This window comes from Seriola dumerili, unplaced genomic scaffold, assembly GCF_002260705.1.
Source record: "Seriola dumerili isolate Sdu_G_001 unplaced genomic scaffold, Sdu_1.0 BDQW01000025.1, whole genome shotgun sequence".
NCBI lineage: Eukaryota > Metazoa > Chordata > Actinopteri > Carangiformes > Carangidae > Seriola > Seriola dumerili.
Window position 1 is genome coordinate 16,943,369 of NW_019174280.1, and position 15,480 is coordinate 16,958,848.

Here is a 15,480-nt window from a genome sequence, read left to right on the forward strand (position 1 = left end):
ATGCAATACATAGATACAAATTAATGCAAAGGTACACAGGAGGCTGTGCAACAAGGGGCAGTTAAGTGCCTCTTACTGAAAAGGGAAAAAAAGGGAAGGCGAGAATTTAAGTGCTGCATGTGGATGGGTACATGCCTATTTCTGGATGGCTCCAATGAGCCGAGAAGAAATGTCGTAAGACCCACTTCCCAGCTCAGGCTGCAGCAGCAATAACTCCCCAAGATACAGCAAAAGCAAGCACACATAGGCGTGTGCACACACACACGCCTATGTGTGCACGCACACACGCAAACACACATCCTCTCTGATGTGAGTGCACCGCAGGCTGGGCAGCCTCCCTGCAGGGCCAAACAGAGCCGGGGTAACATACTCTTTGAGGGGAAGTCCAGGTCAGGATCTCTGACTGGTCACAACAACAGTAAGAGGGACGGGGCGCACTCAGAGCTACCCCTCAACCCAAACCCAGCACACATTCAAAAATCCTCCAAACCCACTCCAGACAGCTGTGGCTAAGGCATTATGTGATCTAGATCCAGTTCCTACACAAATCCAATCTGATGCCACATGGCTATGGGGCCAAGCTCCTATTGTGCCTGTCTGACTGAATTCCTTTTCAGATCTCCCCTTCTTCCACCCTGTCTTTAGACATTTAGCTGAGTAAGACAGGTAGACAAGCAGCGAGGCATTTAGACAGGCAGAGAGCAGGGCAGGCCTGCTGGGGCCTTTTCTTTTTCTGCTGCTGGAGAATGCTATCAGCCTGGATCAGGCTAGCCTGCTCAAGCTGAGCTCCAGCAGCCTAACGGCCCGGCCTGCTTTTCTCCATGGAAACCTGCCCCACACTCGCCCTGTGATTGGCTCGTACGATCACTAGACAGACACTCTGTCTTACAATACAGATAATAATGGCCCTCCGGCAGGATGAGAGCAGGATGAGAGTGATGGCACAAAGGCCTTTTTCCTACAGATTTTGCCCTTTAGAAAGGCTGCATTCTGCAAGCTTACAAGAAACTACAGGTATGCTGCTGCACATGGCCTCCAGTCGGTTAGCTCTACAGACCTTAATACACAAGACATCATTAACATTCTCCACAAAGTCATTAACATCTTAAGAGGTTAATGAATATTTTCATATCTTTTTGCTGGTGTCTTTAAAAGCCTAGAGGGCAGAGGAGAAAGAAAACAGACACCAAATTCTAGTCTCACATGATAAATGCCAGCCAAATGCCAACACTGGACATACAGTGATTGTTCACTGAACCATGTGCATGAACCAGCTATTCTTTATCTCTCCTGTCTTGACAGAACAAGTCTTTCGTAATAAGGCCCAGAAATGGTTGGATGTCCATGTATCCGTACATAATAATTTCAAGATTTCCTCAAAGCAGGAACAACAGAGGGAAAGGCTTCCTTTCAATGACTTCTGCTCCATTTACAGTACATTATCTGGAATTGGGGAACAGAAATACACTGCACAGAGATTAACAATACCAACAAAACAATGCTACCAGATGAGCCTTCCTCTTTTGGTAGCATTGTTTTTTGCAGCTTGCTACAAGTGTTGCCGTGTCTTGCATAGCCTCTTCACTTCAAAATGTGTTGCTTGTTTCCTGCATAGCTCTATTCAGCTTTCTCTTCTCATCCGTCTGACGTTCTCAGGAAAAGAAAAAAAAAAGAAGAAAAAAAAAAAGGATATATCTGGGACAACAGGGTGCAAAAAGGGGATGTATACACAGCACACTGAAGCCAATATCAAGCATTATACACACACTGTACACTGAGCCAAAACACTGTGATGCTTGAAATTAGAATGGCTTTTCATGCAAACAGAGGCGCTTGCTGTGCAGGTGACAGGCTGTTATTGCAGACAGAACTGAAATGAAAAACAAATCCAAGTGCTATTTTAAATATAACTCCACTTGGCAGTGGATTGCACTAAACCAAACAGAGAAACTGTGCTCGCCACGTGACAAATGTGCACAGTGTTAAATACAGATAAAACTATAAAATAAGTCACCGCCCATTTCCACTCACCGCACTGCATCTAACCTCTTCGCCAGAGCAACACTAATATGTTTAATGAACTCATTAGTCAAGAATGAAGACAGACAGTGGCATGACGCATGGAAAGTGGAAGCACAAAGGACAGAGGGTGAGAGAGAGAGAGAGAGAGAGAGAGAGAGAGAGGGAGAGAGGGAGGGGGGGCGAAGGAAGGGGAAAGAGAGAAAATAGATCAGCTGAAGTGAGGGGGTGCTACTTCTCTAGAAAGCACAGCCTCCTGTATTATAGATGTGCTATCATGTGTTACAGTAGGTACATGGTAGGAAATGCAACATTTGTCCAATGGAATCGACTCAACAGCCAGAAACAACACAATCTGGGAGGCGCTCTGCAAAAACCTTCAAACCTGCCAAGTAAATTTCCAGGGTTAGTTGGAGTGTTATCACAACCATTTGATTTAAGTGCTTCATCAAAAATTACGCAGCCTAAAATGAACTGCTCTGATGTTATTATTTGCACTAGGCTGATATAAATGGGTCCACCCATGGCTATGCCTATTCATTCCAAAAATGGCAAAGCCCAGATCAAAGCAAATTGTTGCCAAAGCATGAGTCACTTTTCTTTATGTAAAATAATTGGCCCCTGACAGTTTAAAGCAGTTCAAATTCAAACAGGCGTCTATCTGAAGCAGCACAGTCCCTGGCACTGGAATCCAAGACAGAGCTCCCCTGCCGTGGCATAGACTGCTGTCGCCGCAATATATATGCCTGTTTACTTATTCATGAATGGATTAGGGCTACTAACTCAATCAATCTGGTTCCAGTTACCATGGCTGACTTTATTAGATAACATTAATGATGCATTAGTTGTCCATAGGTGTTGAGTTCTCCCTTGTCAGCAACTACAATTCAAATGAGAACACAATGGACCATTGGCTGCAAAGGGATCGAAACTTGGGGATAATTGTGACACTACACAAAACTATGGGTTAATAATTTACTGTCAGACAATATGCTGTCAAAGAAAGGAAAATCACTTGTGCTTCACAGTTGAAGTATGTGTTGTTGTTGTAGCAGACATTCATTGATATGAAATACTACAGTTAAGAAAAAAAAAAGCCATACTTCATCAATACAAAGAGATTTCTTGAGAAAGCAACAAGACATTGCACTATTTTTCCATTGAATCTGACATATCAAATACAACTAAAAAGAGACTTGCACTGTACTGTTCCTTGACATGCTTTGATTTTGGCCTTTGTTCTGAAATCCTGACAATATGATACCCACCCACATTTAGTACATGCCAATTGGTGGCACTTTGAAGGCATACATCTTCTAATAGGTGCCCCTGCTGGGAAGTGAACCTCTAGCCTTACCAGCTCTGACGCCAGTCAGCTGAGCTACACTGAAACACAGAACCAAACTGTGCATGTGGGTGCTGCCATCCATATCATCATCGGGGCTCCATAGTGTGCATGTGAGGAGGGGATGGGAGGCAGACTCCTCCGACTCTATGAGCCATTTCATTTCATAATCACACGTCAGAGGGACTTTATTACACATCAACAACACCTCCAGATACAGCAAACAAACGCACACCTGGCTGTGGTGATTGTTACAAAGCAAATCCTGATACTAGCAGCAGCAGTGCACTGAAGCTGAAACACAAGCAGCTTTGTCTATTCGCCACACATAAAACACAATGAAGGAAAGACGCTGAAGGATACACACACACACACACACACACACACACACACACACTTGTCATACAACTCCCGTGTCATGTGTCTTTAGTTTGACGGTATGTGTGCGCAAAGGTGGGGGTCAAACGCATTTCTCTCTCTCATTCAAACGTATCAACTCAAATTTACCGACGACAAACGGAAAACAAACGCAGCTAGCTTACAGGCTACACGCTCCTAGCACTGTTGATGCCTTTAGCCTTTAATAGGGCTGCCAACTGAACCCGCTTTAAATCCCGTTCATTCACACTGCCCAGTTGAGGTAATGCCCCAGTCTTAAAGGAGGTTTCAGACTAACTATCCTAGTCGTTAAGCGGATACACTGTGAACCAAATTGTTTTGAACATGCCCACTTGCCTTCTCTCAACGCGATGGAGCAGCAAAGGAGGACGCGGGTTAGTTAATGTGGATGCAACGTATGTAACTATCAACCCGACGTCAATCTGAAGCAGAGCTATAATATCCGAGTAACTGGTGCTGATATAACGGGACCTGATATTCCTACCTACCGTGACCGCTATTTGGTCACCGTGATCTCAGCAGCGACGCAGTCAACAGGCCGGGATGTAGCGGGTGAATCTATGGGCTGAGCTCTGCCTCCGTCGCTCCTACTACATTTCCGCCATGCAGGAGCATTATTATCACCTACCTTGTCATGATACACCGGCTTCCAGCGGCATCCGACCGGGGCTGCGGAGGCTGGGTCTGACGCAGGGGTAGCCGAGATTTGTTGCTCCAGAAAACTGAGGAGAAAGGCTGCGGCGGAAACAGGAACTGGGGGAGCTGGGATCTCCGAATACGGCAGTCGAGGCTGCTCTGTGGGGATCTGCTGGATGGCCGGTGTCAACGCAGACCAGAGAGGGGAGAAACTTAACATCCTGTCAGGATTTTTCAAAATAATAGGATGCGTGGTCACTAAGTACAGTCACTTGCTATACAATGTAATCACTCTAGTTTTAGTTAGTTAGTTCGTTATAAATAAATAAATAAATAAACACTATGCATTTTGTGCATTTTGCTATCATTCTTTGTTGTGACAAAGTTATCTAGTATAAGTTATGCATTTAACATACTACCAAATTAGTCTCCTGTACATCACCCCAAATAAGTCTTTTGTTAAATTTGGGGCTTAATGCACTGAAACTGTATCATTTATTTATTTATCTATTTATTTATCTATTGTTCATCATTTTGTCTATTTTCAACTAACTTAATTTCAAATAATTTTCTTCTTTGTGTGCAACATTTTGAATTGCCTCTGTTTTTCAGTTCAAATGTACTTGCCTTTCTTTTTCTGTGTCCAGACATTTTGATGACGACTTTCAGATACAGTGGCTGTTATCGCCACACAATTACGAACTTGTTATTTGGTGTCATTTATTTTGGAGGTGCAGTGGTGTGACTTCCTGCTTGTATCCGGCTGTTGCTGACTGACTTGACTCTGGCTGATGCAGACCCTGCTGGGGAGTTGGATGGAGTGGAAGCTGCAGTGCGCGCACCAGTGTCAGGTTGTTGTACTGCACTCGGGCTCATGTCCTGACAGAACCGGTGCCACCGAGGCGAGGGCAAAACTCCCCCCACGAAGGATGACACTCTGTTCGACCTTCAGACTGGCACGGCATCGGTGCAGGGCAGAGCCCCTCGACCACATACCATAAAGCGTCGTTCAATCGGTCCTCACTCAAAGCTTATCGAAACTGACTGTGATACCTACCGCTCCCAAAGAGCAGCTCATCTCTATCCACCTCCAAGATTAATGGTTTCATGGTCACTTTCCTCAACGTAATCAGCAAAGTTAAACTACTTCTCATTTGGCTGATAAGAAAAACCAAATAGCATCGATATCCGATGTTTTTATCTATCTAGATGAACCCAGTGCAGCGAGAATATGTCTAGACAGATGAAGCAAACTATCCTGCATTTAGTTTTCACAGGTGGAGACTGGAGATTCACAGGCAGTGTCACCGCTCAGACGCTGATTTGAGATCGATTTTTTCCATATTCTAATGTTTAACATTTCTATCAATTGTCTATCACACAAAGAGACATTTTCCATGTATCATCTACATGATACATGGAAAATTACTTACCCGGTCGTGTGAGATAGGAACAAGGAAATCGAAAGTGAAAGGTTCACAATGACTATAATTAGTTCAAATGAAATCAATTCCAATGTGTTGAGGTGGGCCAAGAGCCGGATTTCTCAACACCTGGGCAAGTAAAACCAAAAGTCTTTGCAATGTTAGACACTTGTAGAGAGAGCAGTGAGAAAATGTTTTATTGTCTTTGTGATGTTGTTGAACCGATGCCTTCACTGACAGTCTGCAAGAGTAAATTCAAAAGTGATCCAAGAACAGTAATTTAGTATACCTAAGTATACCTTGAAGCATTTTACAGCTCTACATTACAGCTCATTGAGAGGTTGATTATATATATGCTGTTAAGAAAAAAAAAGACAATTCCTGTGCAAAACTCATCTATTTAGCCTGTTTGTAAGTAGCGTACCTGAGCGGCCAGGGCTTCAGACCAGCTCATCAGTCACACTGCTATAAACCACTGTACAGGCTGCACATAATCGTACTCAGCAGTCTTCCTGTGAAGACCTGCTTATTCAGTAATTCACTGTCATGGTTCAGACTGCATGACATTCATTTTAATTTGAGCTGGTCAACTGTATGCAGCAGAAGTTCATTAACTTGAAACTGACTCAACAAAGACACATATCTCGTACACTTCTTCTTCTAAGTAATCCTTTGCTATACCTTTAGAGGCATATCAGTACAGCAGCTGCTATTTAGTGTTTATAAACATCCATTATGTTCATATAAAATGTTGACTTGAGTTGCGGTCAAGAATACCTCAGAGTAAAGAGAGCCCAAGGGCTGTGTGTGTGTAAGTGTGTGTGTGGATGGTTGCTGTGTAACAGCAAACAGGCTTTCAGGTAGCAATTTGTTGCCCTTGAACATGTAATTTACTGTGCCACTCTCTGTGAACTACTGTATATGGATGTTTTTACACCCCCCCCCCCCCCCCCCCCCCCTTCCCTTTTTTTTTTTTTAGACTCACTTGAGAATTAAGCCACTAAATCAAATTCATAATACCCAAAGGCTTTTCATTTGTTGCTGCTTGAAAATCCATCTTTGAAAAATATCCTGCTTGCCTCGGAGAAGTCTCACTCCTGTGGTGAGGAGCTGAATCACAATAACAACCCCCACCTGCTTTTAAGCACACAAATATTTTCCATCTTACTTAGCGGGTCTGACCCCTAAAGCTGATGCAGTAGCGACATCATGTGGTGCAAAGTTAGCAGTACACTGTCTCTAAGAGGGAGAGGGATGAGTCAGTCTGAGGCATTTTCTTGGTAGGGTAGACGATGGTTCAGAAAGGAAATGCGGCTCAGGAGACATTTCAGTTGTGTTTCATCAAGATGACTAATCTCATACCAGGACACCCGGTAAACCACCCACCCTCCCCTTCCCAACCACAGACACAGGAGAATTTTGTCTGTCCACTGTGATAACATCATCATCTGTGGTGTTCTCCGCGGGGCGGAGGCAGCTCGATCACTCCTGACCTTTTTGTCTTTGTTGACCTTTTCAGATTGAGATACTGAGGTAGAGTTTCTAAAGGAGAACATTGGAACTCTACTGAGGAAAAAGCAGGAGGGGGAAGATGCAGAACCAGCATGGATTATACAGAGTCAGATGCTGCACTTTGTATGCAAACATAGCCTGATAATCAGACTTGCCAGTTATTTCATCCTCAGAAAAAAAAAGAAAAATCCAAGATGTGAGCAGGCATTCAGAGGTCTGTAAGCAGGCTTGCTCAAACGCACACTGGGGCGAATGTCACTTTTCATGCCACAAAATGCATCTCATGCTACGAAACTAACAAAATGGAACAGAATAATTAAAATATGATTAGAGTATCATTAGAATATTATTACCGACATTAATTTGTAACACTTGGGAAGGAATGCATCATCATGGCACTAATATAGCTTTTTCCAAAATGTATTTCTGTGCTAAAACACATTTTATGAAATGTTTGACGCTGAGAACATTTTAATTATGAAATATATTTCATGGGCATTCTGGTGCTGAGCGGTCCAACATCTTATTATTCATGACATGTAACTGCAACATCCCTACTTCATTTCTGGCCGGGGAGCTTTGTGGGTGAAGAGCATTTTGGGGATAGTAACATCCTGTGCATCCAAAAGACATGGTTAGGAAAGCAAGATCTCATGAACCATAGCTCTCTATTGAGTAGCAATAGACTGGAATCTTAAGTACGATCCATCTGTTCAATATTCAGCAACGTAATCATAATCAACATTGATTGTTGTGGGGCACTGGCGTTGAGATGAACTCTAATATACATGGCATTTCAAGCTTGCTTGACTCAACCTGTGTTTACTTGTATCATGGGGGACAATTTGTCATCTATTCAGTAAAGTATTGTCACTTGTAAACAGTTTTACATATGCTAGTGAAGCGACGCTGTTTCATGGATATCATTGGATTGGCTACTGTAGACCACTTCACTGTAAATGGTGAGATCCTACCTGCATTATTTAATGAACAACAGCAACAGTGGAAGCCTGGACCGGTCTGGCATTAGTAAAAAATAATGTTAGTTAAGTATGCCAGGCAAACTGAGCTACTCTTCAATAGCATGCTGGTAAGTGAGCTCTTTTATAAATGTAAAAATGAACCACTGGAATAAAACCTCCAGGTGACTCACGCCTTTTTAAAAAAAAAACAATATTGTACTGCTTGTGCTGAAATTAAACTTTTAAGAAATGACAATACTATGGGGGTTGATTTTACTTGCACAGGAACTGCAAATTAAAAGTTATAATGAATTTTGAAATGAGGTCAGAGCCAATACAGCCCCTTTAACCTCTAACGCTGATGGTGTGAGTGGCACAGATGAAATTTTTCAATTGTGGCAGGAGCATTATTACGACTTGTGTAAGCACTGCCTGTGCTGCCATCTTGGCCAGGACTCTTGTATCTCAGTGGGACCTTCCTGGCCAAATAAAGGATAAATAAATGAAAATGTGTGAATAGTAAAAAGCCAAGCCTGCTGTTAATGATGTTGGCTTCACTCAGGGTGTGACAGTGAAGTGTGATGAGGTGTGTATCCGGGTCTGACGAAGTGTCTCAATCGAAACTCTCCATCGTAAAGAAGCTGGCATTCAGTAGAGAGTAGTGAATGCTTTCTTTGACAATTTGTAAAATGTAGATGGATTGTTTAAACACATCACAAAGTCAAACATTTATATATATATGCAGTAAAACAAAGACAGTAATTCACCCAGCTCTCCATCAGTTTTTCATGAGTTAATACAGGCTTGCACTTGAAGTTAACAACAAAACAGTGGATAGACAGTCCATGAGTCAAATGCAAAACAAGTCAGATAATCATAATCATGATATGATATGCATGTCAGTCACTTTCAGCTCCACATTACTATGATTACTATGATTTTACTCTCAGCTCCGGTGGGTGGCACTGATGCACATGCACAGAGAGACAAACATAGAGTTTGTTACATTTGTGAGACAAAATTCAGATGGTGGTTTTAACCAAGCTATGGCATTACAGTACGGACCAAACCTTACTCTGGTGGAAAATGAACCGACACATTTATTGTGAAAAGCAAATGAAGAAACAGGAAGCTACAGCAGTAACTCTGAGGAGGATGGTTAGGGTTAGGGGTTAGTTGAGGTCAGGGGGTGAAAAGTAGGTGGCTTATAGGGAGAAAGTTATATGTTAGCTTTACTAGACACAGCAGACAGAAGAGTGAACTAATACACGAGACAAATCTGCTCAGTGCCCTGGAATCTGATGGAAAATTCTGAACTGAGGAAAGCAAAGAACAAACACCTGCTTCAAGGTAAAACAGCTTGCTCAGTTATGGGCTCTTTAATGTTTGTTAGTGGTTTAATGAGCAGTGCAGTGGTTTGTTACACCATCTCATCAATGCTTTGCTAACCAGTTAGCGAGCAGTGGTCTCTACTTTGTTGTGTTTGTGTCAATTACAGCCAGGCAGTGGCGTATAATTTAGGTTTTTTACTGGTTTGCAAATGATGGATTTAGATGGAAAATAGAGCCATTTGTTTATTATTTATCAGAAATAATCACAAACAGATGTATGAGGCTTGATTCACTGTGTTCACTGTGCAAAGCTCCGTCTACTTTGATGTTGCTCAGCTCATTAAATCCTGTGATTTGCCTGTAACATTACACAATTAGCAATGTAGGGCTGGGCAATAATTTAATGTTACCTGAACTGTATCATGATAATATGTTTAAACTGTGTCTGTGTTAAACTGTCACTTGAAAATGGCAAATTTGGTCATTAAAGTTTTGTCTGATTGGCAGCGGAGTAATTAAGCTTTTTACAATATGATATACACCATATCATTTTACCATACCTTTTACACTGGGTATCTTAGACAGTGTTATAAATCAATGAGTGTGACTACTCACTAGCTACTGTGGTGTCAATTCACCAATTACACTGCGTTATTGAATTATGTTTTATTTATTTGTGTATTCCATAACACCGTGGCTGCTGAGTTATATTTTGTATATGGTACATATGCATGTAAGTGCAGCATGTGATCCCTAAAAAAAATTATAACTTTAAATAATAATAAAAAAAAGATCTGTAAAAAATTACCTCATAAACTTCCAACTCTGATACAATACAATGGAATGAAATCTTATTCATTTTACAATTACCCAACACTTTCATTTAGTTTGATCAAACCGAATTCCTGCCAACTCTCTGAATGAATCTCACTGGGAGCACATATGGTCTCATTTTCAGTTTTGCTGCACCAACACAACCATATTCTGCAGTTCAGTATTTAAAGGCCATTAGTGAATGACCTAATGTTACATAGTTAGTTTTTACATAGATGGAGTTTAAAGTGTTTGAAATCAAGGTTACCACAAGTTTGGACAAAGCAATTAAAAATAAATGAATCATTAAAAAATAAAAGAACAGGAAGAGAACAGTCAAGTAGAAAATGGATAACAGGATTAAGGGAGGGTGAGGATGAATTAAGATAGATAATATGCATTCAACATATTTTAAATAAATGCTCAGGTTAAAAGGTCGTTTTTAAAGAGAGGTTTTTTAAATGGGCACTCCTACACATTTTATCCTCTGGGGGTCGAAGCAGCCATTTGAGAGTCATTGGAGTCATATGAATGAAGTTGTGAATTTTCTGTGAAGGTCATACAAGGCTGGCACAGTAAGTAGCTAATTATTAGTGTCACAGTTTGTCCTTGTGTTCAGGGACAGTTGTTCTATCTAGATTGACACAGATAGCCTTCATCTCATTCCTTTTGCAAACCACTTGTCTTGTCTTTCTGAAATAAAACACTACTGTCTAAATCTTAACCTGAGGAGGGAGCCATTAGCAGGTTATGAGCGTATTCAGCAGAAACTGAACAACACCGTTTATCTTTTTGATGTATGGATCTGAGCATTGCTTGTTCATTTGATGAACATTAAATAAATGGGTCTGACTTTGGAAAATTGTTTTTAAACTGTAAGAACATACTTTTGTTACTGTGTTGATGCAACATATGAAGGCAGGTCCTTAATCTGTAATGACCTTTAACAGCTGTAATGGTATACCTGCTCAATCTTGATGAAAGTAAATCTTCTAACATTGCTCTGGTGCAATGAAATAAATTTTAACTTGAACTTCTGGCCCAATAAATATCTCTGATCCATGTCAAGTTGCAGAGCCACTGTCCAGTCCTGGGCCCTATAAATCATTCAGGGTTTTCTCTACAGTGCGCACACAGCCTCTTCACATACTCCAGCAAATTTAATGAGGTCATAGCCCCCATTTATTATAATTACAGCTGTAAAACAGCTGCCACATAAAATACTTTATGTACAACAAGCTGCTTTTGGATGTGGAAGCAACCTTTAGGAAAGTAAATAATCAGTGACGTTTACCTTTAATTCATTATTCCTTTTTTAAACACTAGATGGCGGTGTTACATCATGTCTGCACAGTGTCAGACGACTCAAAATCCTGTATAGCACTGTGAATCCAGCAGGCCACAGCAGCATGCATACATGTTGGCCAGGATATTTAAAGTGCATGTTGGGCCGAACTACACTCTGTGAAATCCTTTGTTTTATTATGTGCATTCGGTAATCCCTGTGCGCTTTGCTATTTCATATCATGTTCAGCGTCTCTCCAGGGAGGCCTCTGGGGATATGTAAATGTACCCGGTGCTTTAACTGGCTGAGTAAAGAAAGTGACACCTCACTGTTGGTGGAATTTAGATCAACACTGTGATTACAGGAGGCAGGCTAATGCTTGTCATGCTGCCAGCAGGTGTCACTGAGGTTTCCTCACAGTGGAGGGAGCTGAGCCTCTCACTGCAGTTTCCACCGTACCTGTATGACCATGCATTTATCTCTTTCCACTCTCATTGCTCATCATCATCATCATCCAAATCATCATCATCATCATCCAAATCATGAATGAATTTGTGCGTAATGGCACATTTACAGCATATACATATGGTATAAAGATGGCAGCGTTACTGAGGTGCAAATACATTGGTACAATGGTAATGAGCAGAGAATGTCACTATAAATATACTCAACATGTCAAATGATGTCTGATGATGCTGTCACACAGCAGTATACAGTATGGCAGAGTTGCAGCTCTCTTATCTTGTACTGTATAAGGAGGCGAGTAACCATTATTTTCATGATCAATTATTCTGTTGATTATATTCTTGATTAAACAATCAATCAATCAATCAATCAATCAATCAATCAATCAATCAATCAATCAATCAATCATTTTGTCCAAAAATATACTGAAATATACTGAAAATGGCTGTTTTTCCCCAAGGTCCAAAATCACATCTTCAAACCGTTTTGTCCAAGAGCAAAAAATATTCAGTTTCCTCTCATAAGATAAAGCAAAGCAGCAAATCCTCACAAACAATAAATCAATTATGAAATAGGTGCCAATCAACTTAAATGACTAAATATTTGTATTGTAGTGAGTGTTAAACCTGACTGAAAACATGAAAGTGTACTGGATACAGTGCTGAAGTCCCCTAATCGATAAGGCAATGGACAAAATGAATCGGCATTTATTTTGATACGTGACTTAACTTTAAGTCAAACTAATTAAGCTAAACTTCTAAAATTTGAGGATCTTCTGCTTTTCTCTGTTTCTTTATCATGTTATCATTGAGTGCTGTTGGGTGAAGAAAACAAGCAATCAGAAAACACACCTTGCGCTCAGGGAGATTGCTATGGGCATTCGCTGACTAAATGCTAAAGATTAATCAATAGAATGTATTTATTGATAATGCTGGCTGCTACCTTGATTGGAAACAATAAAAATTCTCTCACCACTGTGTGCTACCCAAGTGAAAAGCTATATACACTTGTCTAGCTGTCTAGCCTGTCAGACATCTCACCATTTCTTCATAAGGGTCCATTAATCCTGCTGACTGACTGTGAGTTCCCAGCATTTGTTCGTTTTCAATGCAGGCTCCTCAGCATTTCCAATCGCACCTCTGTTGTGTGATTCACACCTTTATTTCTCATAAAAGCTGCTGAGTCACATGGCTGTCATTGCACTGCAGAGTAATTGCGGTGAATGAGTGTGTTGCACACTGCTCCTCGAAACCTTGAGGTCAACAGCTTTCAGTATTTTGAACTAAGCTGGGAGATTTCAAGGTTTATGATATGTGATTTTAAGAGCTCTCTGTTTGCAGCTGACATCTGCTCCCAAATTGTTGTGCCTGTAGCACTTCATGGTTGATGGCAGTACCTGTGTTTACTGTCACGAGCTATGTTAAATGACTGTAGCTCTTCCATCTGTGGCAGCGCTTGACATTTAGGCTTGATGAGGAAGTAAAGCTGTGCAACTATGAAACTCATCAGTAGCTGCTCTCAGTTTGAAAATGCCACTCATTTGACTGCACCGTAAAGCAGGCACGCAAGGTCAAGCTCTGTACATAAGGGCATTTCCAAATCGCGTGCTGCACTGGAAAATCCTCGCCACCCCTGCGAGAAAAGATTGTTCTGAAGAACCACCTCATACTCAGCATGTCAAGTGGAGATTTAAATTGAATCCTGGCGGCTGAGACTGTCACAAATCTTCAGCCGCTAAAGAATGTGCTGAAGAGGAGCAGCCTGAGTGACTATTCTAATTTTTCAGATAGTGGGTTATCTGGGAGATCTCTTGCTGTAAATGGGAGGTGTAGCGGCAGTGAATGGTTTGAGAGATATCGTTTATGTTGTGCGCGCAGCGTGTGTGGCAGGTATCAGCGTTTACTGCGTGCCTGTGCAGGTTGTAGACTGTGCAGCACACAGAGAGCAGTGAGTGTTTGTTCATTTCCGAGGAACTTCGAAATGCTCTGTATTTGGTAACGAAGGTGTGGAAGAATTAAGGAGTGACAGGTACAGAGATTTTGACTTAAAACATTCTTTATTTAAAAGACTCTGCAACATGAAAAGAAGCTGACGTCCAAAACAAATTGACAGAGAGCTCAATGTACTGCAGCATAGGAAAACAGAAGCAAATGAAGAAACAATCTTCACCACTGACAAAATGACACATATGTTGCATTTTGAAAAACATCTACAAGTAAAACACAAATGCCCATTTTGGCCTGATTGTTTCAAGAAGTATGGTGCTACAGGAACTCCACTGAGGAGCTCAAGGTCTCTTTTGTTTTGTCTCTTCTGCTTACTTGCTGTTTGAATGAAGCTGCAGCAGCTAATCAAAGATAGTCAGCACTGCAAACTGCATACCGTTAGTACTAGAAAGTGCTACAGAACATGGACATTTTTGGCAGCAGGAAATATGGATGAGAAACAAAATTTTGATTCCTAGCCCCTGTTCAAAATGCAGGTAAGGTTTGTTCCTGAAAGTTCCTGTGGTGGAAATGGGCTGTTATCCAAGCAGCAGCCTCTGAAGCTGAAAAATGAAGCCAGAAGTACCAAAAACTGCAGTTCTTTGAATGGCTCCAAAAGCAAGTCAGTCCCCATAGACTGTCATATTAAAATGTCCAACTTTACAGCAGAAATAAACATTTACAGCCTGTTACAATAAATGGTTTTGGTCTACAGCAAATTTCATTCTTGACAACTGTACAGGGGGTGAATATTTATATAAGTCACCCGTTTAAGTTTTATTGAGGCTTAAATTCTGCATAATTGAGGGTGTGCCGCTTTGAGTGACAGGCGGGTGAGTGTATACTTGCCACAAACCAGGCTGCACCGATCTCTCGGCTCCACATGCGCCCCACCTCTTTGCCCATTTTCAGATTAGCAGCGGAGTAGGGAAGTGGCAAGATGGCGGCAGCGGAGCAGCCCACTCTGAGCTTCCAAACCACTCTTCAGAAACCTATGAGTGACGTCACAGAGGCTGCGTCCATCTTTAACTATAGTCTATGCCGTTATCACAAAACACATTCACTAATTCGACAAGGGTGCCACCAGCTGTCGGCAGTAATGTGTCAAGAAACGTGTGAGAAAAACGGAGAACTGAAGACTTCTAGCTCAATGTAAATGTGGATAAGCAAGATGCAGTTATGATGAAAAAAAAAATGCATTCACCATGATCCTCGTTAGAGCACAAGGATCCACACAATACATTTTGATGGAAAACACTGACACATATAACTGTGTTTGCAAGATAACTCCACAGGCTCCATCT

At 41.4% G+C, this 15,480-nt stretch overlaps 1 protein-coding gene across 1 annotated transcript in view; it reads right to left on the reverse strand.

Annotated features, from left to right (window-relative positions):
- fut8 (fucosyltransferase 8) overlaps positions 1-4,546 on the reverse strand; it is a 104,757-nt gene extending 100,211 nt beyond the window's left edge. Inside the window, exon 1 of the mRNA XM_022770049.1 lies at positions 4,392-4,546. The gene's annotated coding sequence lies outside the window, so the exon portion shown is untranslated. The remainder of the gene's footprint in view (positions 1-4,391) is intronic.
- Positions 4,547-15,480: the final 10,934 nt, after the last annotated feature.